The sequence below is a fragment of the Mobula birostris genome, chromosome 3 (genome assembly GCF_030028105.1).
Source record: "Mobula birostris isolate sMobBir1 chromosome 3, sMobBir1.hap1, whole genome shotgun sequence".
Taxonomy (NCBI): domain Eukaryota; kingdom Metazoa; phylum Chordata; class Chondrichthyes; order Myliobatiformes; family Myliobatidae; genus Mobula; species Mobula birostris.
Genome location: NC_092372.1, coordinates 109,816,711 through 109,843,905, shown reverse-complemented (window position 1 = coordinate 109,843,905; position 27,195 = coordinate 109,816,711). Strand labels below are relative to the sequence as shown.

The 27,195-nt window shown below is 43.2% G+C and overlaps 1 protein-coding gene across 2 annotated transcripts in view; it reads left to right on the top strand.

Moving 5' to 3' along the window:
• Positions 1 to 2,843: 2,843 nt before the first annotated feature.
• ugt8 (UDP glycosyltransferase 8) overlaps positions 2,844 to 27,195 on the top strand; it is a 128,868-nt gene continuing 104,516 nt past the window's right edge. The window contains exon 1 of one of the 2 annotated variants that reach the window (XM_072251934.1): positions 2,844 to 2,930. The gene's annotated coding sequence lies outside the window, so the exon portion shown is untranslated. The other variant, XM_072251935.1, reaches the window with a different exon arrangement.

The following is a 27,195-nucleotide window of genomic DNA, read 5'->3' as shown; positions in this document are numbered from 1 at the left end:
ATTAAGGATAGTCAACATGGCTTTGTCCATGGTAGGTCATGTCTAATCAATACTTCCAAGTTTTTCAAGGAAGTTACCAGGGAAGTGGATGAAGGCAAGGCAGTAGATGTTGACTGTATGGATGTTAGCAAGGCATTTGAGAAGTTCCCACATGGGAGTTTGGTTAAGAAGGTTCAGTTGCTCGGCATTCAAGATGAGGTAGTAAACTGGATTAGACAGTGGCTTTGTGGGAGAAGTCAGAGAGTGGTAGTAGAGGGCGTGACCAGTGAAGTGCTGCTGGAATCAGTGCTGGTCCGTTGTTCGTCATCTAAATCAATGGTTAACGTATGGTTAACAATGTGGTTAACGGAATCAGCAAATTTGCAGATGACACTATGATTGGGAGTGTAGTGGACAGCAAGGAAGACTATCATGGCTTGCAAAAGGATCTGGAACAGCTGGAAAAATGGGCTGAAAATGGCAGATGGAATTAATGCAGACAAGTGTAAGGTGTTGCATTTCGGTAGGACCAACCAGGGTAGGTCTTACACAGTGAATGGTAGGGCACTGAGGAGTGTGGAAGAACAAAGGGATCTAAGAATACAGGTCCATAATTCATTGAAAGTGGCATCATGGGTAGATAGGGTTGTAAAGAAAGCTTTTGGCACATTGGCCTTCATAAGGCCAAGCATTGAGTACAGAAGATGGGATGCAATGTTGAAGTTGTATAAGATATTGGTGAGGCCAAATTTGGAATATTGTCTGCATTTTTGGTCACCGACTTACAAGAAAAATGTAAGATTGAAAGAGTACATCTACAAGGATGCTGCTGGGTCTGAAAGACCTGGGTTGTAAGGAAAGATTGGATAGATTGTGACTATTCTTTAGAATGTAGAAGATTGAGAGGAGATTTGATAGAGGTATGCACAATTATGAGGGGTATAGATGGGGTAAATGCAAGCAGACTTTTGTCACTGACGTTGGCTGGGACTACAACCAGTGGTCATGTTTTAAAGGTGAAAGATGAGAAGTTTATGGGGAACACAAGAGGAAACTTCCTCAGGGGGTGGAATGAGCTCCCAGCATGTGGTGCATCTGAGCTCGATTTCAACGTTTAAGAGAAGTTCAGATAGGTACATGGATAGTAGGAGTATAGAGAGCCGTGGTCCCAGTGCATATTGATGGGGTATGCAGTCTAAATAGTTTCAGCATGGACTAGATGGGCTGAAAGGCCAGTTTCTGTGCTGTACTTCTCTCTGCATCTAACTGAGTTATAAGGAATAATTGGTTAGAACTTTATTCCTTGGGATGTAGAAGATTGAGAGGAGATTTGATAGAGGTATACAAAATTATGAAGGATCTAGATAGGGTAAGTGCAAGCAGGTTTTCTACTGAGGTTGGGTGGGACTTCAATTAGAGGTCAGGGTTCCGGATGAAAGGTGAAGCTGAGGGTTAGGGTTAGAGTGCAGCTGTAAAAAAAAACAATTTCCCTCAGGATCAATAAAGTATGACCATGAGGGAAACTTCTTCATTCAGAGATTATGGAGGGCTATGGTCCAGGTTGAGGTCAATGGGAGTAGGCAGTTTAAATGGTTCGGCATGGACTAGATGGGCCCAATTTCTGTGCTGTACTTTTCTATGGCTCTAAGAACTCAAACAGATCTGTCAGGCAACATTTCCCCTTCTGGCAACTATACTGGCTTTGGCTTAATTGTCATGTGCCTCCGAGTATCCCAAAACGGATTCCAGTATCTTGTCAACCACTGATATCAGGCTAACTGGTCTATAATTTCCTCTTTCTTCTCTCCTGCCCTTTTTAAAGAGTCAAGTGACACTTACAATTTTCCAGACCTCCATTCCAGAATTTAGTAATTTTTTTTGGTAAGAACTTTACTAATGTTTCTGCAATCTCTTCAGCTACTAGACTGGTCAAAGAACACTGAGGCTGTCTACAAGAAGGGTCAGAGCTGTCTGTAATTCCTGAGGAGACTTAGGTTCTTTAACATCTGCCGGACGATGCTGAGGATGTTCTACGAGTCTGTGGTGGCCAGTGCGATCATGATCGCTGTTGTGTGCAGGGGCAGCAGGCTGAGGGTAGCAGACACCAACAGAATCAACAAACTCATTCGTAAGGCCAGTAATGTTGTGGGGATGGAACTGGACTCTCTGACGGTGGTGTCTGAAAAGAGGATGCTGTCCAAGTTGCATGCCATCTTGGACAATGTCTCCCATCCACTACATAATGTACTGGGTGGGCACAGGAGTACATTCAGCCAGAGACTCATTCCACCGAGATGCAACACAGAGCGTCATAGGAGGTCATTCCTGCCTGTGGCCATCAAACTTTGCAACTCCTCCCTTGGAGGGTCGGACACCCTGAGCCAATAGGCTGGTCCTGGACTTATTTCCTGGCATAATTTACATATTACTATTTAACTATTTACGATTTTATTACTATTTAATTATTTGTGGTGCAACTGTAACGAAAACCAATTTCCCCCGGGATCAATAAAGTATGACTATGACTACCTCTTTCAGAGCCCTACGGTGTCGTCCATCTGGCCCAGGTCTATCTACCTTCAGACCTTTCATCTTCCTAAGCACACCTTTTAAATTAGATTAGATTTTCCTCAGTATAGCAAAGACGCTCACTTCTGTCTCGAATTTCTGGCATTGCGACTGCTATCTTCCAGTGAAGACTGATGGCAAAACAAGTTCTCTGTCTCCCAATACTACCTTTCCAGAGAAACTTTCCGCGGTCTGATAACTACTCTCGCCTCTTCTTCCCCTCCCTCCTGCCCCACACGACGGCACAGACGGACCCTCCGTCCCTCAGCACGCGACTGCCGACGTCAGAAAGGGAGGGGCGGAGTGAGAGAGCGCGAGCTCTGACAGGACGAGGCGGCGGGGCGGAAAAATCAGCGGAGAGTGGGAGCGCGAGTGGACAGCCGGTAAGTGCGCTGCCGGGGCCCGTGCTGGACTCGAGTCCGGCCGTCATCGTCGGGACGGGAAGCGCCTGCTTGCTGTACCCTTGCCCTGGCGGGGCATTTCTCGGTCCGAGAGGAGCCGGTCAGTCCGATCGGGGTTTATAATGCAAACCGGCACTCCTGACACCTGTAGCAACTGCACTGCCGCCCGGGCCCGTATCCGGCGAGAGGTCTGCTCCCCCCAGTAGCTGTGGACTGGTAGGTGGTGAACAGGAGTTGCTCCTTGCTTATAACAGGTGGCGAACTGCTCTGGCGCCATGTTGCTGCACCTGCTCGATGTTTGGATGGGGAGGGAGAGACCCCTCAGTGAGGGCGTGACTCCTTACCCAGGTACAAGGTAGCTTTAGAGTCTCAATGCATCCGCTTCATTCTGCACGGGGTCTGGATTGGGAAGGAGAGACCCCTCAGTAATGGCGCTACCCTATTCCCAAAGTAGCTTTAGAGTTCAAATGCATCCGCTTCATTACCCATGCAAAAACTTGACTGCGAGAAGAGTGCATAACTAATACATGGATGTAGCATGTTTCGAGCTGTGCTAGTTATGCGACAGAGCTAGATGCTTAAACTAGCAGATCCCCATTGCTGGCATTATGTTGTTCTTTCGCGATCAGCACACCCGTTTTGCAGCAACTGCGAAGTTTGGAATCAGCAAATGGTAAAAACTTTGGAGTACTAAATAACGTTTTAATTATGCCCTTCACGCTGAATGAACTTATTAGAATGACAGCTGGGTAGCCGATGAAGTTCAGTTGCACATCCTCTTTTAAAGACTGCTTTTACAATTATATAGTGCAGTGAGAATTCGACTGCTGGTCCGGTTCTTGATCGCGTTGCTGTTTTGATGCTGGTATACGTTGGAAATGTTGCACTGACGTTAATGAAGCCAATAATGTATCGTTTTAATGCTCAGCTATAAGTTACATGCCAGTTCCACCCGGCATATAGTATTATCACGAAATTAGCTTGTAATGTACATATTCCTTGCTTTTTTTGAAAAAGTTTGTGTTGACTTTGTGAATGTACATCTGTTTTTTTTTCTGGTTTGATGTGTACTTAAGATAGTGATTTTTGTGGTAGAATTTAGTTTTTTTGTAATTCAGTTTCCATTTATTCAGTTCTGGAGGAATTTCATTCAAACGTTTTCCTTCGTCAATACTTTCTGTTGGCATTTGCAGGATGGCTGACAGATTTTCTTTCACAATTTCCCAATTACAGAGAGAGATAGGAAGTCAGTTATAGATGTGGCTTTGATCCACAGTTAGCAAAAGTCCTACATAGTCTACACAGAGGTTTGAGCATTAGTTGTTAATCTTACTCCAGGCTGTGTATTCAAAGTCCTTGCTTCCAGTTTTATTTATCCCTATAGCGTCTGGTTATTTTGCCAATTGTCTTGAACGTTCTGCCAGCAGTTTCTGTATTTAAAGGATCAAGAATCAACTTTGCCATATACACTTACATGTATTAGGAATTAGCTGTGGTGTGTTGGTGCAACTTGCAACAAAATCAATAGTATTGAACAATTGTATAACAAGAAAGAATTATGTAAATGTATTTTAGAAGTTAAAGTATGGATATGGAATAAAATGAGCATAAATAAATATCAGGCATGTATATAGAATGTAAATAGCATTATAAAGAGTGGTTTAAAGTATTTATAGTGACTGAGGTAATAGAGGGAGTGGGGAGATAACCAAATTGATTGATTAATAACTGATGAAAGTTTTAAGATGGCATGATTTTTTTGTTTTTGTTAGCCCTGTGTTCACTTTTTTAATATACAGTATTTGTTTCTGCACGTTTAAAAAATATTCAATATCCATATACTGTAATTGATTTGTTTATTTATTATATTTTTATTTTATTTTTTTCTCTCTGCTAGATTATCTATTGCATTGAACTGCTGCTGCTAAGTTAACAAATTTGCTGTCACATGCCGGTGATAATAAACCTGATTATGATTCTTTCCAGAAGGGAGCTTCTGGGAAAGGCATTTTGCAAGGTGAAAAGTGTCCACAATAACACCTTCTTTGCAATTCTTCATGATTTAAGTGCACATTAAGTCTCTTCACCTTAAGACTGATTGCCCAACATCAATCCATTCATGCAATCATCCCTGATTCTTTTTCAATTATGTATCTTATTTACCAATTCAAGCCTTCTTGTGTATTAAGTAATAGACCAGCTAAGCTAAGTTTCTGACTTTTGGTTGGTCAAAGATCCTCAACAGAACATAATTAGCTGGATATATTTGTCCTCTTAATAAATATCACTAGGCACAGTTATGTGGTAATCAATGTATAGCCAATTTGACTGACTTAATGTAATTTGAGTTTTTTCACTATATTTATCATGTATTTCATTGTACTGCTGCTGTAAAGTTAACAAATTTCAAGACATATGCCGGTGGTATTAATTCTGTTTCTGAAAATGCAGTTAATTCTAGACTACAAATCTCCTGCATTATACTAGGACATTGTTCGGTAGCATCTGAAGAGAACTGCATTGGAAGAAAAACCGCCTGTTGTAATGAATGGGTCATCAGCACTTCTGGCTGATGGTATCAGATGCTGAAGACGATCTTTGAGGATGGGGTTGTTCTTGGAACTGCTTCCTGTCAACACAATTGTCCTCACTATTCATGATAGAATGTGGAAGAACTGATCTTTAGTCCTGTGTTGGCATTGCTTAGCTTCAGTCAAGTACATTGACATACAAGTTTAGCAAGTCAGTATGTCAGTTTTAGGTACAAGCATGCATGTTGTGCTCTTCTGCATGCTCAAACATTTTGGTTAAGTGAAGAATATACAGAACTATGAGATTACATAATACAAAATTGTTGCTTATGGCTCATAAATGTCCAATATTGAGATGGCTATATATCCAATTTAGCATCATAATAGCACTACGCAACACAATGCTGTCTTTGAGGACATGCTTTTGTCTGTATTGTGGTTATTTCTATTGTTGTTATAGATAAATGTTGTTACAGACAAGAAAGAGTTGACTACATCGAGTAGGTGTACCCCTCATTGTGTTTGCTTTATCAGTCTTAAGAACATGACCAGTTAGTGATGATGCTACAGTAACATTCTTGGTGTATCAAAGTCATCAAACTAGATTGCATTATGTGCCATTATTATGTTTGCTAGTTTGAACCTCCTTTACTAAGGCAAAGTTCTGATTCATCAGTTGGGGGTGGGAGGAATGTCAGGAGCTGTTCATTAGGTTTCCTTAATTGTTTCTAATTTGATAGCATGGAATTTTATGATGTATACCATGAGCATTGAGGACTCTTGGGGTTGTCTTTGCGTTCAGCTCCCCGCCCTTTGGTGTTTGTGAAGAGGATTTTGCAAGGTCAGTTGGGTGGAGAATGATTTCGCCATATCTTAAATCTGGTACGTTTTGACATTTTGGCATGTTTATGGTGTAACTGAAAGACATGACAAGCTTCTTCAGAAGCAGTTAGCAATCAAACATATCCCTTCTTTCAGACATGGGCCAAAGAGAAATGAGGACTGATTTTCTTCACTGGTTATGTGATGATCTTTCACTTGGTCCATCTCTGACATCTCCCTCCCTTTTTCCATCTCTGGAGACAAAACAGCCAACATCTTTTATAAACGTACTGATTCTTACAGTTATCTTGACTATACCTTTTCCCACCCTATCTTCTGTAAAATTGCTATTCACTTTTCTCAGTCTCTTCTCTGTTGTATCTGTTCCCAGGATGCAGCTTTCGGTTTAAGGACATCAGAAATGCTCCTTTAAAGAATGGGTTTTCCCTCCCTCTACTATTGATGCTACCCTCACTCGCATCTCCTACATTTCCCATACATTCACGCTCACACCATTTTTCCGCCATCTTAATAGCGATAGAGTCCCTCGTCCTTGTCCACCACCCCATCAGCCTCTGCATGCAACACATTATCCTCTGCAACTTCTGCCATCTCCAAAGGGATCCTACCACTACCTCCCCCCCACCCTGCCCCGCTGCTTTCTGCAGGGATTGCCCCCTCCATGAGTTCCTTGTCCATTCATCCTCTGGGCATTTATCCCACCAAGTGGCCTAATTACTTTGCCTGCCCATGCACCTCCTTCCTCACCTCCATTCAGGGCCCCAGGCAGTCCTTCCAAGTGAGGCAGCACTTCACTTGCGAATCTGCTGAAATAGTCTGTTGCGTTTGGTGCTTTGGATCTGGTCGGTTCTACATTGGTGAGACCTGTTGTAATTTGGGGAACTGCTTTGTCAAACGCCTTCTCTCCATCTGCCATAAGCAGGACTTCCCGGTGGCTAAACAATTTAATTCTCATTCCTGTTCTGACATGTCAGTCCGTGGTCTCATCTTGTGCCATCCTCGGGGTGGAGGAGCAACACTTTGTTTTCTGGTCCTGATGAAGGGTCTTGGCCCAAAACATTGACTGTTTACTCTTTTCTATAGATGCTGATTGGCTTGCTGAGGTCCTCCAACATTTTGTGAGTGTTGCTTTGGATTTCCAGCATCTGCAGATTTCTGGTGTTCGTGACCTTGCAATCCATCTGCGTAGCCTCCAACCTGATGGCATGAATATTGATTTCACAATCTGGTGAACAAATTTACCCTCTTCCCCCCCCCCCCCACCCTCTATTCCCCTCTCTGACCTTTTACCACATCTCACCTGCCTATTACTTCCACCTGGGTCCCCCTCCTTCCCTTTTCCCTATGGCCACTCTCCTCTCCTAACAGATTATTTCTTCTCCAGCCCTCGACCTTTCTCACCACCTATCACCTGGCTTCACCTGTCAGCTTCCAACTGTCCTCCTACCCCTTCCCCATCTTTTTATTCTGGCATCTTCCCCCTCCTGAAGAAGGGTCTCACCCCAAAATGTCGACTATCTTTTTTTTTTCCATAGATGCTGCCTGATCTGCTGAGCTCCTCCAGCAATTTGTGTGTGTTGCTTTCCATTTTCAGTATTTTTATTTTGACAGCATTTTTAATTTCCTTGCTTTATGGTGCAATTTGAACTCACTAGATTTAGTTCTCACCTCTGGATTACTTGTTTGGAAGCTTTAGCATTAATCCTCTACTCTAAAACATAAGTCAAACAGCAAAGAAACAGGCCCTTTGGATGGTAACCAAATTGCCTACCTGCACTAGTTCCAGTTGCCTGCTTATTATGTTGGATGATTTGGCATCAAAACAATTAAGTAACCATTGTTTCTGCTTGTTACTAACAGCATCTCCTCCATTTCGTGCATATCTGCCTCACCTCATCCCCACCTACTACCCCACTAACCTCTGCGTCCAGCTCATAATTCTCTGCAGCTTCTGCCATCTCCAATGGGATACCATCACCAAGCTCATCTTTCCTTACGCCCACCCTTCCCGCTTTCTTCAGGGTTCATTCCCTTCGTGACTCCTTTCTCCATTAATCCCTAGCCACTGACCTCCCTCCTGGTACTTATCCTTGTAAGTGGAACAAGTGCCACACCTCCCTTACTACCAAATATTTCTTCCAGTTGAGTCTTTTGGGGTCACCTACTGTATCTCGGTGCTACGGTGTGGCGTTCTGTATATCGGTGCGACCCAGTGTAGAATGGGAGACTGTTTTGCCAAGCACCTACGCTCCATTCGCCAGAATAAACGGGACCTCCTGGTGGCCACCCATTTCATTTCTACTTTCCGCTCCCATTTCGACATGTCAGTCTGTGGCCACCTCCACTGCGGCGATGAGGCCACACTTAGGTTGGAGGAGTAACGTCTTGTATTCCATCGGGTAGCCTCCAAACTGATGGCATGAACATCAGTTTCTCAAACTTCTAGAAATGTGCCACCCCCTTCACCATTCCCATTCCCTCTCTCAACATATCTCCTTACCTGCCCATCACCTCCTTCTGGTGCTCCTCCCCCTTCCCTGTCTTTCATGCTCTTCTACCCTCTCCTATCAGATTCTTCAGCCCTTTATCTTTTTCACCAATCAACTTCCCAGCTCTCTACTTCATTCCTCCCTCTCCCAGTTTATCGCCTACCAATTTGTACTTCTTCCTCCCATCCCCCACTTTCTTACTGACTTCTCATCTTTTTTTCCAGTCGTTATGAAGGAGATTAGCGAGGGCTACTGAGGTGACTTTAAACTAGAATGATTGGGGGGTGGGAATCAAATTAAAGAGGCTAGGCGAGAGGAGGTTAGTTCACAACAGGGGGATGGGAACCAGTGCAGAGAGACAGAGGGGTGTAAAGTGAGGGTAGAAGCAAAAAGTAGTAAGGAGAAAAGTAAAAGTGGCAGGCCGACAAATCCAGAGCAAGCATCAAAAAGGGCCACTTTTCAACATAATTGTATAAGGGCTAAGAGAGTTGTAAAAGAGTGCCTGAGGGCTTTGTGTGTCAATGCAAGGAGCATTCGTAACAAGGTGGATGAATTGAAAGTGCAGATTGTTATTAATGATTATGATATAGTTGGGATCACAGAGACATGGCTCCAGGGTGACCAAGGATAGGAGCTCAACGTTCAGGGATATTCAGGAGGGATAGACATGAAAGAAAAGGAGGTGGGGTGGTGTTGCTGGTTGCTGGTTAAAGATGAGATTAACGCAATAGAAAGGAAGGACATAAGCCGGGAAGATATGGAATCGATATGGGTAGAGCTGCATAACACTAAGGGGCAGAAAACGCTGGTGGGAGTTGTGTACAGGCCACCTAACAGTAGTAGTGAGGTCGGAGATGGTATTAAACAGGAAATTAGAAATGTGTGCAATAAAGGAACAGCAGTTATACTGGGTGACTTCAATCTACATGTAGATTGGGTGAACCAAATTGGTAAAGGTGCTGAGGAAGAGGATTTCTTGGAATGTATGCGGGATGGTTTTTTGAACCAACATGTCGAGGAACCAACTAGAGAGCAGGCTATTCTAGACTGGGTTTTGAGCAATGAGGAAGGGTTAATTAGCAATCTTGTCATGAGAGGCCCCTTGGGTAAGAGTGACCATAATATGGTGGAATTCTTCATTAAGATGGAGAGTGACATAGTTAATTCAGAAACAAAGGTTCTGAACTTAAAGAAGGGTAACTTTGAAGGTATGAGACGTGAATTAGATAGACTGGCAAATGACACTTAAAGGATTGACGGTGGATATGCAATGGCAAGCATTTAAAGATTGCATGGATGAACTACAATTGTTCATCCCAGTTTGGCAAAAGAATAAATCAAGGAAGATAGTGCACCTGTGGCTGACAAGAGAAATTAGGGATAGTATCAATTCCAGAGAAGAAGCATGCAAATTAGCCAGAAAAAGTGGCTCACCTGAGGACTGGGAGAAATTCAGAGTTCAGCAGAGGAGGACAAAGGGCTTAATTAGGAAGGGGAAAAAAGATTATGAGAGAAAACTGGCAGGGAACATAAAAACGGACTGTAAAAGCTTTTATAGATATGTAAAAAGGAAAAGACTGGTAAAGACAAATGTAGGTCCCCTGCAGACAGAAACAGGTGAATTGGTTATGGGGAGCAAGGACATGGCAGACCAATTGAATAATTACTTTGGTTCTGTCTTCACTAAGGAGGACATAAATAATCTTCCAGAAATAGTAGGGGACAGAGGGTCCAGTGAGATGGAGGAACTGAGCGAAATACATGTTAGTAGGGAAGTGGTGTTAGGTAAATTGAAGGGATTAGAGGCAGATAAATCCCCAGGGCCAGATGGTCTGCATCCCAGAGTGCTTAAGGAAGTAGCCCAAGAAATAGTGGATGCATTAGTGATAATTTTTCAAAACTCGTTAGATTCTGGACTAGTTCCTGAGGATTGGAGGGTGGCTAATGTAACCCCACTTTTTAAAAAAGGAGGGAGAGAGAAACCGGGGAATTATAGACCGGTTAGCCTAACGTCGGTGGTGGAGAAACTGCTGGAGTCAGTTATCAAAGTGTGATAACAGCACATTTGGAAAGCGGTGAAATGATCGGACAAAGTCAGCATGGATTTGTGAAAGGAAAATCATGTCTGACGAATCTCATAGAATGTTTTGAGGATGTAACTAGTAGAGTGGATAGGGGAGAACCAGTGGATGTGGTATATTTGGATTTTCAAAAGGCTTTTGACAAGGTCCGACACAGGAGATTAGTGTGCAAACTTAAAGCACACGGTACTGGGGGTAAGGTATTGATATGGATAGAGAATTGGTTAGCAGACAGGAAGCAAAGAGTGGGAATAAACGGGACCTTTTCAGAATGGCAGGCAGTGACTAGTGGGGTACCACAAGGCTCAGTGCTGGGACCCCAGTTGTTTACAATATATATTAATGACTTGGATGAGGGAATTAAATGCAGCATCTCCAAGTTTGCGGATGACACGAAGCTGGGCGGCAGTGTTAGCTGTGAGGAGGATGCTAAGAGGATGCAGGGTGACTTGGATAGGTTGGGTGAGTGGGCAACTTCATGGCAGATGCAATTTAATGTGGATAAATGTGAAGTTATCCACTTTGATGGCAAAAATAGGAAAACAGATTATTATCTGAATGGTGGCCGATTAGGAAAAGGGGAGGTGCAACGAGACCTGGGTGTCATTATACACCAGTCATTGAAAGTGGGCATGCAGGTACAGCAGGCGGTGAAAAAGGCGAATGGTATGCTGGCATTTATAGCAAGAGGATTCGAGTACAGGAGCAGGGAGGTACTACTGCAGTTGTACAAGGCCTTGGTGAAACCACACCTGGAGTATTGTGTGCAGTTTTGGTCCCCTAATCTGAGGAAAGACATCCTTGCCATAGAGGGAGTACAAAGAAGGTTCACCAGATTGATTCCTGGGACGGCAGGACTTTCATATGAAGAAAGACTGGATGAACTAGGCTTGTACTCGTTGGAATTTAGAAGATTGAGGGGGGATCTGATTGAAACGTATAAGATCCTAAAGGGATTGGACAGGCTAGATGCAGGAAGATTGTTCCCGATGTTGGGGAAGTCCAGAATGAGGGGTCACAGTTTGAGGATAGAGGGGAAGCCTTTTAGGACCGAGATTAGGAAAAACTTCTTCACACAGAGAGTGGTGAATCTGTGGAATTCTCTGCCACAGGAAGCAGTTGAGGCCAGTTCATTGGCTATATTTAAGAGGGAGTTAGATATGGCCCTTGTGGCTGCGGGGGTCAGGGGGTATGGAGGGAAGGCTGGGGCGGTGTTCTGAGTTGGATGATCAGCCATGATCATAATAAATGGCGGTGCAGGCTCGAAGGGCCGAATGGCCTACTCCTGCACCTATTTTCTATGTTTCTATGAAACCTTGTTGAATCTGTTCTGTCAATATTGTACTGAATAGCATGTAAAGATGCAGAACTTCATGTAGTTATTGATTTGTCAAGACCCACTTAGCTTTAAAAGTGCTCTTGAGCTATGATACAATCCTTAAATATGGGTTATATACCTGATGGGAGTTGTATACAGGCCCCTGAACAGTAGCCATGATGTAGGATATAAATTTCACCGGGAAATAGAAAAGGTATGTAATAAGGGCAATGGGGGAGAGCAAAAATTAGTGGGAAGATGAGTATCAGGAAGCTTTTAAAAACCAACAGGCGACAACTAAAAATGCCATAAGGAGAGAAAAGATCAGATATGAAGATAAGCTAGCCAACAATATAAAGGAATATATTATAATATAAAAACCAGAAGTTTTTTTTCAGATTTATAAAGAGTAAAAAAAGGAGAGAGTGGATATCGGACTGCTGGAAAATGACGCTGCAGAATTAGTAATGGGAGACAAAGAAATGGCAAATGAACTTTAGAATTTTGCGCTAGTCTTTACTGTGGAACCCACTAGCAGTATACCAAATATTCAAGAGTGTCAGGAGGCAGGAGTGAGTGTTCTTGTTAATACTGAGGAAAAGGTGCTTGGGAAGATGAAAAGTCTGATAGTCGATGAACCCGGGGTACTAGACCCCCGGGTTCTAAAATAGGTAGCTGAAGAGATTGTGGCAGTATTAGTAATGATCTTTCAAGAATCATTGGATTCTGGAATGGTTCTGGAAGGCTAGAAAATTGTAGATGCCACTCCACTCTTTAAAAATGGAAGGATGTGGAAGAAAGCAAATTATAGGCCAATTATTAGAAGCAAATGCTGGCAGGGATGACAGCAGAACAGCAATGGTGTGCGTTTCTGGGAAAAATGAAGATGCGGGATAGATGTATTTGGAAAACAAAGAAATGCTCAAATGGCAAAATAGTACAACAGTGGCTGATAAGGGAAGTCAAAGCTAATTTAAAAGCAAAAGAGGGGGTTTACAACAAAGCTAAAATTAGTAAGAAAACAGAGGATTGGGAAGCTTTTAAAAATCTACAGAGAGCAACTAAAAGAACCATTAGGAGGGAAAACATAGAAACATAGAAAATTTGCAGCACAATACAGGCCTTTTGGCCCACAAAGCTGTGCTAAACATGTCCTTACCGTAGAAATTACCTAGGGTTACCCATAGCCCTCTTTTTCTAAGCCACATGTACCTATCCAGGAGCCTCTTAAAAGACCCTATCGTTTCCGCTTCCACCACTGCCACTGGCAGCCTATTCCACATACTCACTACTCTCTGTGTAAAAAACAAACAAACAAACAAACAAACAACTGACATCACCTTTGTACCTACTTCCAAGCACCTTAAAACTATGTCGTCTTGTGCTAACCATTTCAGCCCTGGGAAAAAGCCTCTGACTGTCCAATGCCTCTCATCATCTTGTACACCTCTATCAGGTCACCTCTCATCCTCCATCGCTCCAAGGAGAAAAGGCTGAGTTCATTCAACCTGTTCTCATAAGGCATGCTCCCCAATCCAGGCAATATCCTTGTAAATTTCCTCTGCACCTTTCTATGGTTTCCAAAAGATGAAATATGAAATCAAGCTAGCAAACAATATCAAAGTGGGTAGCAAAAGTTTTTTCCAAGTATGCAAAAAAAAAGAGATGAAAGTGGATCGAGGACCACTAGAAAATGAGACTGGTGAAATAATAACGGGGGCCAAGGAGATAGCTGATGAACTAAATGAGTATTTTGCATCAGTGTTCACTGTGAAAACATTAGCAGTGTGCAAGATGTTGAAAGGTGTGAGGGAAAACAAGTGAGTGCAGTTACAAGGGAGAAGGTGCTCAAAAAGCTGAAAGACCTAAGGGTACATAAGATGTTAGAGTCAATTGTTAAGAATGAGGTTATGGATTACTTGGAGACGCAGGACAGGATAGCATGGTTTCCTTAGGGGAAAATCTTGCCTGGTGAGTCAGTTTTGGGCTCCTCATCGGAGAAAAAATGTGCTGGCATTGGAGTGGGTTCAGAGGAGGTTCTCAAAGATTATTCTGGGAATGAAAGGGTTATCATATGAGGAACATTCGATAACTCTGGGTCTGTACTCGAATTTGGAAGGACAAGTGGGGGGGGGGGCGGATTTAAACCTTTTGAATGTTGAAAGGCAAATATCCTCATCACACAGTAGATGTGGTGAGGATATTTCCCATGGTAGGGGAGTCTAGGGCAAGACCTCAGGATAGAGGGGCATCCATTTAGGACAGAGATGTGGGGAAATTTCTTTTGCAAGAGGGTGGTGAATTTGTGCAATTTATTACCACAAGCAGCTGTGGAAGCCAGGTCATTGGCTATATTTAAGGCAGAGTTTGATAGGTTCTTGATTGGTCGTGGCATCAAAGGTTACAGGACAAAAACGGGTAGTGGGGCTGAGGAGAGGAAGAAAGGATCAGCCATGGTTGAATAGTGGAGCAGACTCGATGGGCCAAATGGCTTAATTCTGCTCCTATGTCTTATGGCCTTAACATAATTTCAGTGATTGGGAAGATGTTGAAGTCCATTATTAAGGATGAGGTTTTGGAGTACTTGGAGTGGCATGGTAAAGTAAGGTGAAGTCAGCATGGTTTCCTTAAGGGGAAAACATGCCTGACAAATTTGTTGGAATTCCTTGAGGAAATAACAGACAGGATAGACAAAGGAGAATCAGTGGATGTTGTTTACTTGGATTTTCAGAAGGTGCTGCATATGAGGTTGCTTCAGAAGATAAGAGCCCATTGTATTACAGGAAAGATACAAGCATGGCAGGAGGCAAAGAATCAGAACTACTCTGGTGACAAATACTGTTCTGCAGGGGTTGATATTCAGACAGCTTTTTCTCGCATGATATGTCAATGATTTGGATGATAGAGTTGATAGCATTGTGGTAAAGGTTACAGACAATACAAAGATAAGTGATGGGGCAGGTAGTGTTGTGGAAGCAGAGTGTTGCGGAAGGACTTGGACATTTTGGGAGAATGGGCAAAGAAGTGGCGGATGGAATATAGTGCAGGAATGTTTTGGTCATCCACTTCATTAGAAGGAATAAAAGTATGGTCTATTTTTTTTAAATGCAGAGAAAATTAAAAAATCTGAGGTGCAAAGGGACTTGGGAGTCCTTGTGCAAGATTCCTTAAAGGTTAACTTGCTGGATGAATCGTTGGTAAGGTTGGCAAATGCAATGTTAGCATTCATTTTGAGAGGACTAGAATATAAGAGTAAGGATGTGACGCTGAGACTTTGTAAGACATTGGTCAGACCACACTTGGAGTACTTTGAGTGTTTTGGGCCCCTTATTTAAGATGTACTGGCATTGCAGAGGGTCCAGAGGAGGTTCACGAGAATGATTTTGGGATGAAAAGATTAACAGAGTGATAGTAGATAGTTGTTTCTCAGACTGGAGGCCTGTGACTAGTGGTGTGGTGCTAGGTCTGTTACTTATCTATAGATGAAAATATGGTGAACAAGACAGCAAATTGGGGGTGGGGGTGGGGGTGCAGTGGACAATGAGGAAGGCTCCCAAAGCTTACAAGATGATTTGGACTAGTTGGGAAAATGGGTTTAAAAAAGGCGGATGGAACTTAATGCAGACTGTTTAATGTCTCTTTTGGAGCGGTTTGGGAGGCCAAACCAGGGTAGGACATGCATAGTGAAAAGAGCGAGGAGGAGGTACAGCAGTCTGAAGACAAACACTGAACGTTTCTGAGGCAACTCCTTCCCCTCCACCATTAGATTTCTAAATGGACAGTGAACCTTCTTTTTGCACAACTTATTTAATATATATATATTTCTTATTGTAATTTGATTATAAGTATTGCAATGTAATACATAATACATTACAAAGTATGTTGCACATTGCTGATGTACAACAAAAAATTTCACACTATACCAAATAAAAATCAAATCAAGTTCAAGTTTAATTATCATTCAACCATACATGAATACAGCTGAGTGAAATTGAGTTCCTCTGGGGCCAAGGTGCAAAACAGACACACCACATTCAAAATAGCGAGCAAAAATACACACATATTTAGCCCAAGACCCTGAGCGACATGTCCTACAAATTGATGGTATAGTTCCTGGCAGTGCACAGCCACTGAAATCCAGCCTCTCATCTCGCCAATCGAACACTGAAGGGCAGCACCGACAGGAGAGACCAGCCCCCAACTGAGCACAGATGGAACGCTGCACTGCCTCCAGTGTCTCCTCACCTGGACTGCAAGAGCAGGCAAGTCCATGGCTTGAGGCATTGTCCTCATTACAGCAGAGACTATTCAGCTACCCTGCCGCCTGTTGCCCCACCAAACAAGGGAAACAGGCCTGTGGCATCATGTATTATCGATGTCCAACAGCATCTTGTAATCGCAAGAGTAACGCCCAAGACAATCACTGCACACTGTCTTCACACATTAACTTTGATGACTTCAATGCAGGCAGCAACACTGTATACACCTCGGTCGTCTATGCCGACACCTAGTCCAACTACTCTGATCAACAAGCAGCTCACTGATGAGGTAGATCTGCAGTACCCGAAATTCTTGGAATCGGGCATTGTCTTGTGATCGTAAAAAAAAAAAAACACTTTTAACAAATAAAAGAACACTTTTGGCCCCCAAGAGACCGCTGCATCTGAACACACTGCCATCTTTTTGGAAGTGATCTGTCAGTGATATTAAATCTGATTTTGATAAGTTCCCCAAAACTGACCACGAGACCATAAGACATAGGAGCAGAATTAGACCGTTCAGCTCATCAAGGCTGCTCTACCATTTCATCTTGGCTGATCCCGAATCCCACTCAACCCCATTACCTGCCTTCTCATCATATCTTTTGAATCCCTGACTATCAGGAAATTATTAGATTAGATTATGAGGATTATTGTCATTTAGTAATGCATGCATTATGAAATGATACAATATTCCTCCCGTGTGATATCACAGAAACACAGGACAGACCAAGATTTGAAAACTAACAAAAACCACATAATTATAACATATAGTTACCACAATGCAACAGTACCATAACTTGATGAAGAACAGGCCATGGGCACAGTAAAAAAAGTTCAAAGTCTCTCGAAAGTCCCACATCTCACGCAGACAGGAGAAGGAAGAAAACTCTCCCTGCCATGCCCGACCACAGTCCGACTCTGAGTGTCCGAAAACTTCGAGCTCCGATCAGCCCTCCGACACCGAGTACCGAGCACCATCTCTGCCGAACACTTCGAACCCAGCCTCGGTCGCCAGCAGCAGGCAAAGCTGAGGATTTTGGGGCTTTCCCTCCGGAGATTCTCAATTGCACAGTAACAGCGGCAGCGAACCGGGCAGTTCAGGAATTTCTCCAGATGTTCATCTGTGCCTTCTCACGTTTGTCTCCATCAAATCAGAATTGTGCACGGCATCCTACTTACAAATACGATATCATTTCACTGGAGAGCTGTTCGCGCTGTATCGCGCCGCCATCTTCTCCTCCGGCCAATTATCAACGTCTTAAATATACCAACGGACTTGGCCTGCACCACAGTCTGTGGCAGAGCATTCCACAAGTTCACCACTTTCTGGCTAAATAAATTCCTCCTTACTTCCATTCTAATATGTCGTCCCTCTATTTTGAGGCTGTGCTCTCTAGTTCTGGATATCCCACCATAGGAAACATCCTCTCCACATCCACCCTTTTCAGTCCTTTCAACATTCAATGAGATCTCCCTGCATAAACCTTGTTAAGCAGCCTCGTGTGTGGCCCCTTATGAAATGCCTTCTGAAAATCCAAGTAAATGACATCTACTGCCCATCCTTCGTCCACCCTGCTTGTTACTTCCTTGAACTCTAACAGATTTGTCAAGCATGATTTCTCTTTACAGAAACCATGCTGACTTTGACTTAGTTTTTCATTAGTTTCCAAGCACCCCGAAAAATCATCCTTAATAATAGACTCCCAACATTTTCCCGACCACTGAGGTTAGGCTAACTGGCCTATAATTTCCTTTCTTTTGCCTTCCTCTCTTATTAAAGAGTGGAGTGACATTTGCAATCTTCCAGACCTCCAGGACCATGCCAGGATCAAGTGATTCTTGAAAGATCATAACCAATGAATCTGTTATCTCTTCAGCAACTTCTCTCAGGACTCTGGGATGTAGTCGATCTGGTCCAGGTGACTTTGCCACTTTATGACCTTAGAATTTGCATCGCACTTCTTCCTTTGTAATAGCAATAGCACTCAGCCCTACTCCTTGACACTCATGGACTTCTGGCATACTGCTAGTGTCTCCAAAGGTGAAGACATACACAATATCCATTAAGTTCATCTGCCATTTCTTTGTCCACCATTATTACTTCACACGCATCATTTTCCAGTGGTCAATTATCAACTCTCACCTCCCTTTTATTCTTTATATAAATGACAAAATCTTTGGTATCCTGCTTTATATTATTGACTAGTTTGCCCTCATATTACATCTTTTCCCTTCTTGTAGCTTTTTTAGTTTCCTTTTGTTGGATTTTAAAGGCTTCCCAATCATCCAATTTCCCACCCACTTTTGCTACCCTATATGCCCTTTCCTTAGCTTTTATACAGTCCTCAACACCCCTTGTCAGCCAAGGTTGCTGACCCCTGCTATTTGAGAACTTCTTCCTCTGTGGGACATGATCTATCCTGCATTTTGTGAACTATTCCCAGAAACTCAGCCATCTCTGCTCTGCTGTTATCCCCACCAGTCTCCTCCTCCAGTCATCTGGGCAAGTTCCTGTCTCATGCTTCTGTAATTCCCCTTTATTCCAATACAATACTGATACCTGTGACTTGTGCTTCATTCTCTCAACTTGCAATATAAATTCAAACACATTATGATCATTGTCTCCTAAAGGTTCTTTTACATTAAGCTCCCTAATAAGATCTGGGTTGTTACATAACACCAAATCTAAGATAGCCTTTTCCTGAGTAGGCTCAAGCAGAAGCTGCTCTAAAAAGCCATCTCTTAGGCATTCAACAAATTCCCTGTCTTGGGATCCAACACCAACCCGATTTTCCCAATCCCCTTGCATATTGAAGTCCCGCATTACAATTGTGACATTATCTTATTACATGCCTTTCCCAGCTGCCTTCGCAATCTCAACCCCACATCTTGGCTACTGTCTGGAGGCCTATATATGATTCCCACCCTTGCAATTTCTTAACTCGATCCACAAAGATTCAACATTCTCTGACCCTATATCACCGCTTTCTAAATATATAATTCCATCTCTTTCCAACAGAAGCACACCACTGCCTATGCCTTCCTGTCTGCCCTTTTGATACAAAGTGTATCATTTGATGTTGAGCTCCCAACTGTGACCTTTTTTTAGCCATGGCCCACGATGTCAAGCTGACCAATCTCTAATAGTGCATGAGTTTCTTCTCCTTGTTCAGAATACTACACACATTTAAATACAGCACCTTCAGTCCTGCATTCTTCGCGCTTTTGAATTTTGCCCCGGTAGTACAGTTTAACTCCTTGCACTGTCTACATTTGTACCCAATTACTGGCTTGTCATTCCTTACATTCATGTTACACCCTTCATCTGCTTGTAAACCTGCTAGCTCGTCCTCCGTTCTATCATACTGGTTCCCATCCCCCGCTATATTAGCTCTAGTAAACCTGCCCGCAAGGATATTGGTCCCCCTCGGATTCAAGTGCGACTTGTCACTTTTGTGCAGGTCACACCTGCCCCAGAAGAGATCCCAATTATCTGGATATCTGAATCCCTGTCCCCTGCTCCAAATCTTCAGGCATGCATTTTTCTACCTCCTCATTCTATTCCTGTCCTCTGTGATGTGTGGTACAGGCAGCAATCCCGAGATTAATACCCTTGAGATGTTGCTTCTCAGCTTCCTTTGTAACTCCCTATATTCTGTTTTCAGGACCTCCTCCCCTTTTCTACCTATGTTGTTGGTATTAATATGTACCACAGCTTCTGGCTGCTCACCCTCCCTTTTCAGGATATTGTGGATGCATTCAGAAATATCATGGACCCTGGCACCTGGGAGGCAAACTACCATCTGTGTTTCTTTTTTGTGTCCACAGAATTGCCTGTCTGTCCCTCCAACTATTACTGTTGCCATCCTCTTCAGTTACCTGCCCTTCTGAGCCACAGGACTAGACTCAATACTGCTCACTATACTCCAAGTGTGGTCTGATGAATGCTTTATAAAGCCTCAACATTACATCCTTGATCTTGTATTCTAGTCTGTAAAGGAATACTAACATTATATTTGTCTTTCGTAACTGGACTTGCAAGTTAACAATCAGGGAATCTGGCGCAAGGACTCCCAAGTTCCCTTGCATGTCTTAATTTTTGAATTTTCGTCCTGTTTAGAAAATAGATTATGAAGACATGTAGTCCCCTTTTATTGTCATTTAGTAATGCATGCATTAAGAAATGATACATTATTTCCTCCGGTGTGCTATCACAAAAACACAGGACAAACCAAGACTGAAAAAACTGATAAAACAACATAATTATACATATAGTTACAACAGTGCACAATACCATAGCTTGATGAAGAAGTCCGTGAGCACAGTAAAAAGTTCAAAGTTTCTCAAATATCCCACATCTCACGCAGACAGGAGAGGGAAGAAAACCTCTCCCTGCCATGCCGACCACAATCCGACTCTGAGTCATCCGAAAACTTAGAGCTCTGATCAGCTGTCCGACACAGAGTACTGAGCGCCATCTCTGTCCGAGCGATTCGACCTCTTTCTTGGTCGCCAAAAGCAGGCAAGGCCGGGGATTTTGAGGCCTACACTCCAGAAGATTCCCAACCACACAGTAACGACAGCAGCGGATGAGCGTTTCAGAAATTTCTCCAGATGTTCCTCTGTGCTTTCACGTTTATCTCCATCAAATCAGAAATTGTCCATGGCCCCTATAATAGTCGTAATTCCTTAATTCCATTCTACCAATGTTAATGACCATACAGTTCCCTGCTCAATATTCCATCTCCCACTTCTTTGCCTGTTCTCCCATCCTGTCTAAATCCTTATGTGGAATCCCTGCTTCCTCTCTACGTATCTTTGTACCTGTAAACTTGGCCACAAAGCTATCAAGTCCGTCATCCAAATCATTGATATATAATGTCAAAAGAAGTGGTCCCAACACCAAGCCGTGCAGAACACTACTATACACTGGCAGTCAACCATCACTTTATTTCCACTCTTTGTCTCCTACCAGCCACCCAATTTTCTATCCATTTCAATATCTTTCCTGTCATACTAGATTAAAATGATTGGCCACTGGGTTACTGATGTGTTGGAATAGGTTATTATTGTATTTGGTGCTCCCATGACATAGGAGCAGAAGTAGGCCATCGAGACTGCTTTGCCTTTCCATCATGGCTGATCCTGGATTCAACTCAACCCCATACACCTGCCTTCTAGCCATAACCTTTGATGCCCTGACCAGTCAGGAAACTGTCAAGTTTCACTTTAAGTATACCCACGGTCTTGAACTATACAACTGTCTGTGGCAGAGCATTCCACAGATTCAGTACTCTCTGGCTAATAAAGTTCCTCCTTGCCTCTGTTCTAAAGGGTTGCTCCTCAATTTTGAGGCCGTGTTCTCTAGTTCTGGACACCCCCACCGTTGTTCCCTCCTCTACACTGGTGAGACCCAATGAAACTTGGGGGACAGCTCTATCGAGTACCTCTGTTCCATCAACCAAAAGTGGAATTTCCCAGTGGCCAACCATTTTAATTCCTTTTCCCATTACTGTTCTGACATACTGATCCATGGCATCTGCTTCTGCCATAATGAGGCCACTCTCAGGGTGGAGGAGCAACACCTCTTATTCTGTCCAGAGAGCCTCCAACCTGATGGCATGAACATTAATTTCTCTTTCCAGTTCTTTTTCCCCGCTCCCATTTCCCTCTCCTATTCCACACTCTGGCCTTTTACCACTTCTCACCTGCCTATCACCTCCCTCTGGTGCCCCTCCCCTTCCCCCTCCCCTTCCCTTTCTCCTATAGTATGACTGCTCTCCTATCAGAGTCCTCCTTCTCCAGCCCTTTACCTTTCTCACCTACCTGGCTTCACCTGTCACCTTTTAGCTTATTCTCCTTCCTTTCCCTTCCCCCCACTTTTTATTCCGCTATCTTTCCTCTTCCATTCCAGTCCTGAAAAAGGGTGCTTAAGGAAGTAGCCCAAGAAATAGTGGATGCATTAGTGATAATTTTTCAAAACTCGTTAGATTCTGGACTAGTTCCTGAGGATTGGAGGGTGGCTAATGTAACTCCACTTTTTAAAAAAGGAGGGAGAGAGAAACCGGGGAATTATAGACCGGTTAGCCTAACGTCGGTGGTGGGGAAACTGCTGGAGTCAGTTATCAAGGATGTGATAACAGCACATTTGGAAAGCGGTGAAATGATCGGACAAAGTCAGCATGGATTTGTGAAAGGAAAATCATGTCTGACGAATCTCATGGAATTTTTTGAGGATGTAACTAGTAGAGTGGATAGGGGAGAACCAGTGGATGTGGTATATTTGGATTTTCAGAAGGCTTTTGACAAGGTCCCACTCAGGAGATTAGTGTGCAAACTTAAAGCACACGGTATTGGGGGTAAGGTATTGGTGTGGGTGGAGAATTGGTTAGCAGACAGGAAGCAAAGAGTGGGAATAAACGGGACCTTTTCAGAATGGCAGGCGGTGACTAGTGGGGTACCGCAAGGCTCAGTGCTGGGACCCCAGTTGTTTACAATATATATTAATGACTTGGATGAGGGAATTAAATGCAGCATCTCCAAGTTTGCGGATGACACGAAGCTGGGTGGCAGTGTTAGCTGTGAGGTGGATGCTAAGAGGATGCAGGGTGACTTGGATAGTTTGGGTGAGTGGGCAAATTCATGGCAGATGCAATTTAATGTGGATAAATGTGAAGTTATCCACTTTGGTGGCAAAAATAGGAAAACAGATTATTATCTGAATGGTGGCCGATTAGGAAAAGGGGAGGTGCAACGAGACCTGGGTGTCATTATACACCAGTCATTGAAAGTGGGCATGCAGGTACAGCAGGCGGTGAAAAAGGCGAATGGTATGCTGGCATTTATAGCGAGAGGATTCGAGTACAGGAGCAGGGAGGTACTACTGCAGTTGTACAAGGCCTTGGTGAGACCACACCTGGAGTATTGTGTGCAGTTTTGGTCCCCTAATCTGAGGAAAGACATCCTTGCCATAGAGGGAGTACAAAGAAGGTTCACCAGATTGATTCCTGGGATGGCAAGACTTTCATATGAAGAAAGACTGGATGAACTGGGCTTGTACTCGTTGGAGTTTAGAAGATTGAGGGGGGATCTGATTGAAACGTATAAGATCCTAAAGGGATTGGACAGGCTAGATGCAGGAAGATTGTTCCCGATGTTGGGGAAGTCCAGAACGAGGAGTCACAGTCTGAGGATAGAGGGGAAGCCTTTTAGGACCGAGATTAGGAAAAACTTCTTCACACAGAGAGTGGTGAATCTGTGGAATTCTCTGCCACAGGAAACAGTTGAGGCCAGTTCATTGGCTATATTTAAGAGGGAGTTAGATATGGCCCTTGTGGCTACGGGGGTCAGGGGGTATGGAGGGAAGGCTGGGGCGGGGTTCTGAGTTGGATGATCAGCCATGATCATAATAAATGGCGGTGCAGGCTCAAAGGGCCCAATGGCCTACTCCTGCACCTATTTTCTATGTTTCTATGTTTATTAATTTGAATAGATGCTACCTGGCCTGCTGATTTCCTCCAGCATCTTGTGTGTGTTGCTGTTGTTTTCATCAATGAAACGCATTGAAAGCTCTTTTACTAAATCTTGCAGGGCATGGGACCTTGTTGTAACTGCAACTGATGGGGTTTAACTGAGCCCTTATGTAGTCATTCAGTCAGGAAACTTACAAAGCTAAAGTTATTCAAATTTACTACAAACGATTGTACTTTGCTTCTGAGAATTATAACACCTGAAAAATACCTGTGCAAAAACTCATTCAATAAAATAAAATTTGCAGAGTTATCTCTAGAGCTGGGGTTTTTATCTGTGATCAGTGGATCCTTTGCTTAATGGTATTGGCAATTGGCATAAAAGGTTGGGAACCTTATCTAGAATGAATATTTGTTGAAATAGCATCAGGTCAAGGAAATTGTGTCTCTGTTGTTCTTCTTTGGAAGTTCAGCAATTGATATACAATTGAAATTGTGAGTTTTGAAGTTGAGGACTTCAGCATTCATGCATGCTTGCTCATGGTCCTGAACTTCCTAAGATAGAAAAGGGAAATGACAACAGATCATATACGAACTGCTAGCATTTTTCAGAAGTCTGTGCCTCTAGCATGGAGTTTGTGATCAATGGTAAATTGATGCTGTTTTATATAGCTCATAAAATTGTCTACAAATATCTCTCCAACATGGTCTTCTCCTTTTATGACGTCTATGACATCAGTGTAGCACTTCAAGGTCCTAGTGCCTACATACGTCTCTAGCTACTGAGCAAGCTTGATAACACTGAAGGAATTTCAGATAGTGAGAAATAACAGAGCATTCTTTGTTCTACTAAATATAGGAATGCATCCAAAAGGTGAAAGCAGATGTTAAATTATGGGGGAAACATCAAAATCATGAATATTTTGAAATATTTGAAATAAGTAGTCACAGAAAATTAATGTCAGGACCACAGAGTTTGCCAAAGGCTAATTATGGTTTAGTATACAATTAAAAATGCTTTGTTTAAAATGTAATGTTTTCAAGAAATTGTAACAGTTCGAAGCTACTTTTTTATCATTTCAGAAATTCTCATGGTTGTATAGAATAGACGGAGAATTGTACAGCCTACAAAAAAGGGCTAAATCATTGTTAGAAATTTTAAGGGAAACAAGCATATGTGTAAGACAACACACAAAATGCTGGAGGAGCTCACAGGCCAGGCAGCATCTAGAGAAAAGAGTAAACAGTCTTAGGCTGAGACCCGTCATCGGGAATGGAGAGAAAGGGGAGTAGAGGAGGCCATGGTCTGACATATCAGGTGGGAAGTAGAAATGAAATGGGCAGCTACTGGGAGATCCCTGTTTTTCTGGTAAATGGAGTATAGGTGCTCAGTGAAGCTGTCTCCCAATCTACATCATTCAATATTTCAGAAGAAAGATCCTCCTCTACTGCTTTGATGAGCCCACACTCAGGTTAAACGAGCAACACATTCTGTCTGGGTATCCTCCAACAAGATGGCATGAACATTGATTTCTCAAACTACTGGTAATTGCCCCCCCCCCCACTACACCATTCCTCATTCTGTTTCCCTGTTTCTCCTTATCTCCTACCTGCCTATCACCTCCCTCTGGTGCTCCTACCCCTTCCCTTCCCTTCCATGGTCTTCTGTCCTCTCCTATCAAATGTCCTCTCCTCTAGCCCTTATCTCTTTCATCTATCAACTTCCCAGCTCTTTACTTCATTCTTCTCCCTCTCCCAGTTTCACCTGTCACCTACACCTTGTACATCTTTCTCCCCTCTCCTCACCTTCTTATTCTGACTTTCTTTCCCGTCCTGATGAAGGGTCTCAGCCTGAAATGTCGACTGTTTACTGTTTCCTATCGATGCTGCCTAGCCTGCTAAGCTCCTCCAGCATTTTGTGTGTGTTTTCAGCACCTACAGATTTTCTTGTGTATGTGTGTAAGGCTGCAATGTTGCTGTTACTGGAGAATTTTACTAAAAATGTACATGAGTTACAATAATTGTTCATTGGAGTCAGTCACATATAGCCTGTGCTGAACCTTTTAAGCTGCCTAGTCCCATCGGCCAGTCTGTTGTTCAGACAAAGCCTGTAAAACTTTCAGATAAACCCATTGGCCTGAGGATTGGAACCAGTTTAGAATTATACAATAGGGTTGAATTCATTCTTTCCTCTACTAGTAAATGCTCCCCGTGCAATGCAAGCACGAAGCATGATCGATCCACCCCCATGTTTAACAGTTGGAGAGGGGTTCTTTTCATGAAATTCTGCACCCTTTTTTTCTCCAAACATACCTTTGCTCATTGCGGCCAAAAGGTTCTATTCAAAAGGTTCAAAGGAACATCTAAACAAGCCTGACGCATTTTGGAAACAAGTCCTGTGGACTGATGAAATTAACAGACAATAGATGCAGGAGTAGGCCATTTGGCCCTTCGAGCCTGCACCACCATTCGGTATGATAATGGCTGATCATCCAACTCAGAACCCTGTACCAGCCTTCCCTTCATACTCCCTGATCCCTTTAGCCACAAGGGCCATATCTAACTCCCTCATGGCTGATCATCCACAATCAGTATCCAGTTCCTGCCTTATCCCTATAACCTTTGATTCCGCTATCTTTAAGAGCTCGATCCATCTCTTTCTTGAAAGCATCCAGAGACTTGACCTCTACTGCATTCTGGGGCAGAGCATTCCATATATCCACCACTCTCTGGGTGAAAAAGTTTTTCCTCAACTCCGTTCTAAATGGCCTACCCCTTATTCTTAAACTGTGGCCCTTGGTTCTGGACTCACCCATCAGCAGGAACATGCTTCCTGCCTCCAGCGTGTCCAATCCCTTAATAATCTTATATGTTTCAATCAGATCCCCTCTCATCCTTCTAAATTCCAGTGTATACAAGCCCAGTCGCTCCAATCTTTCAACATATGACAGTCCCGCCATCCTGCGAATTAACCTTGTGAACCTACGCTGCACTCCCTCAATAGCAAGAATGTCCTTCCTCAAATTTGGAGACCAAGACTGCACACAATACTCCAGGTGTGGTCTCACCAGGGCCCTGTACAGCTGCAGAAGGACCTCTTTGCTCCTATACTCAATTCCCCTTGTTATGAAGGCCAGCATGCCATTAGCTTTCTTTACTGCCTGCTGTACCTGCATGCTTGCTTTCAGTGACTGACGTACAAGAACACTTAGATCTCGTTGTACTTCCCCTTTTCCTAACTTGACTCCATTTAG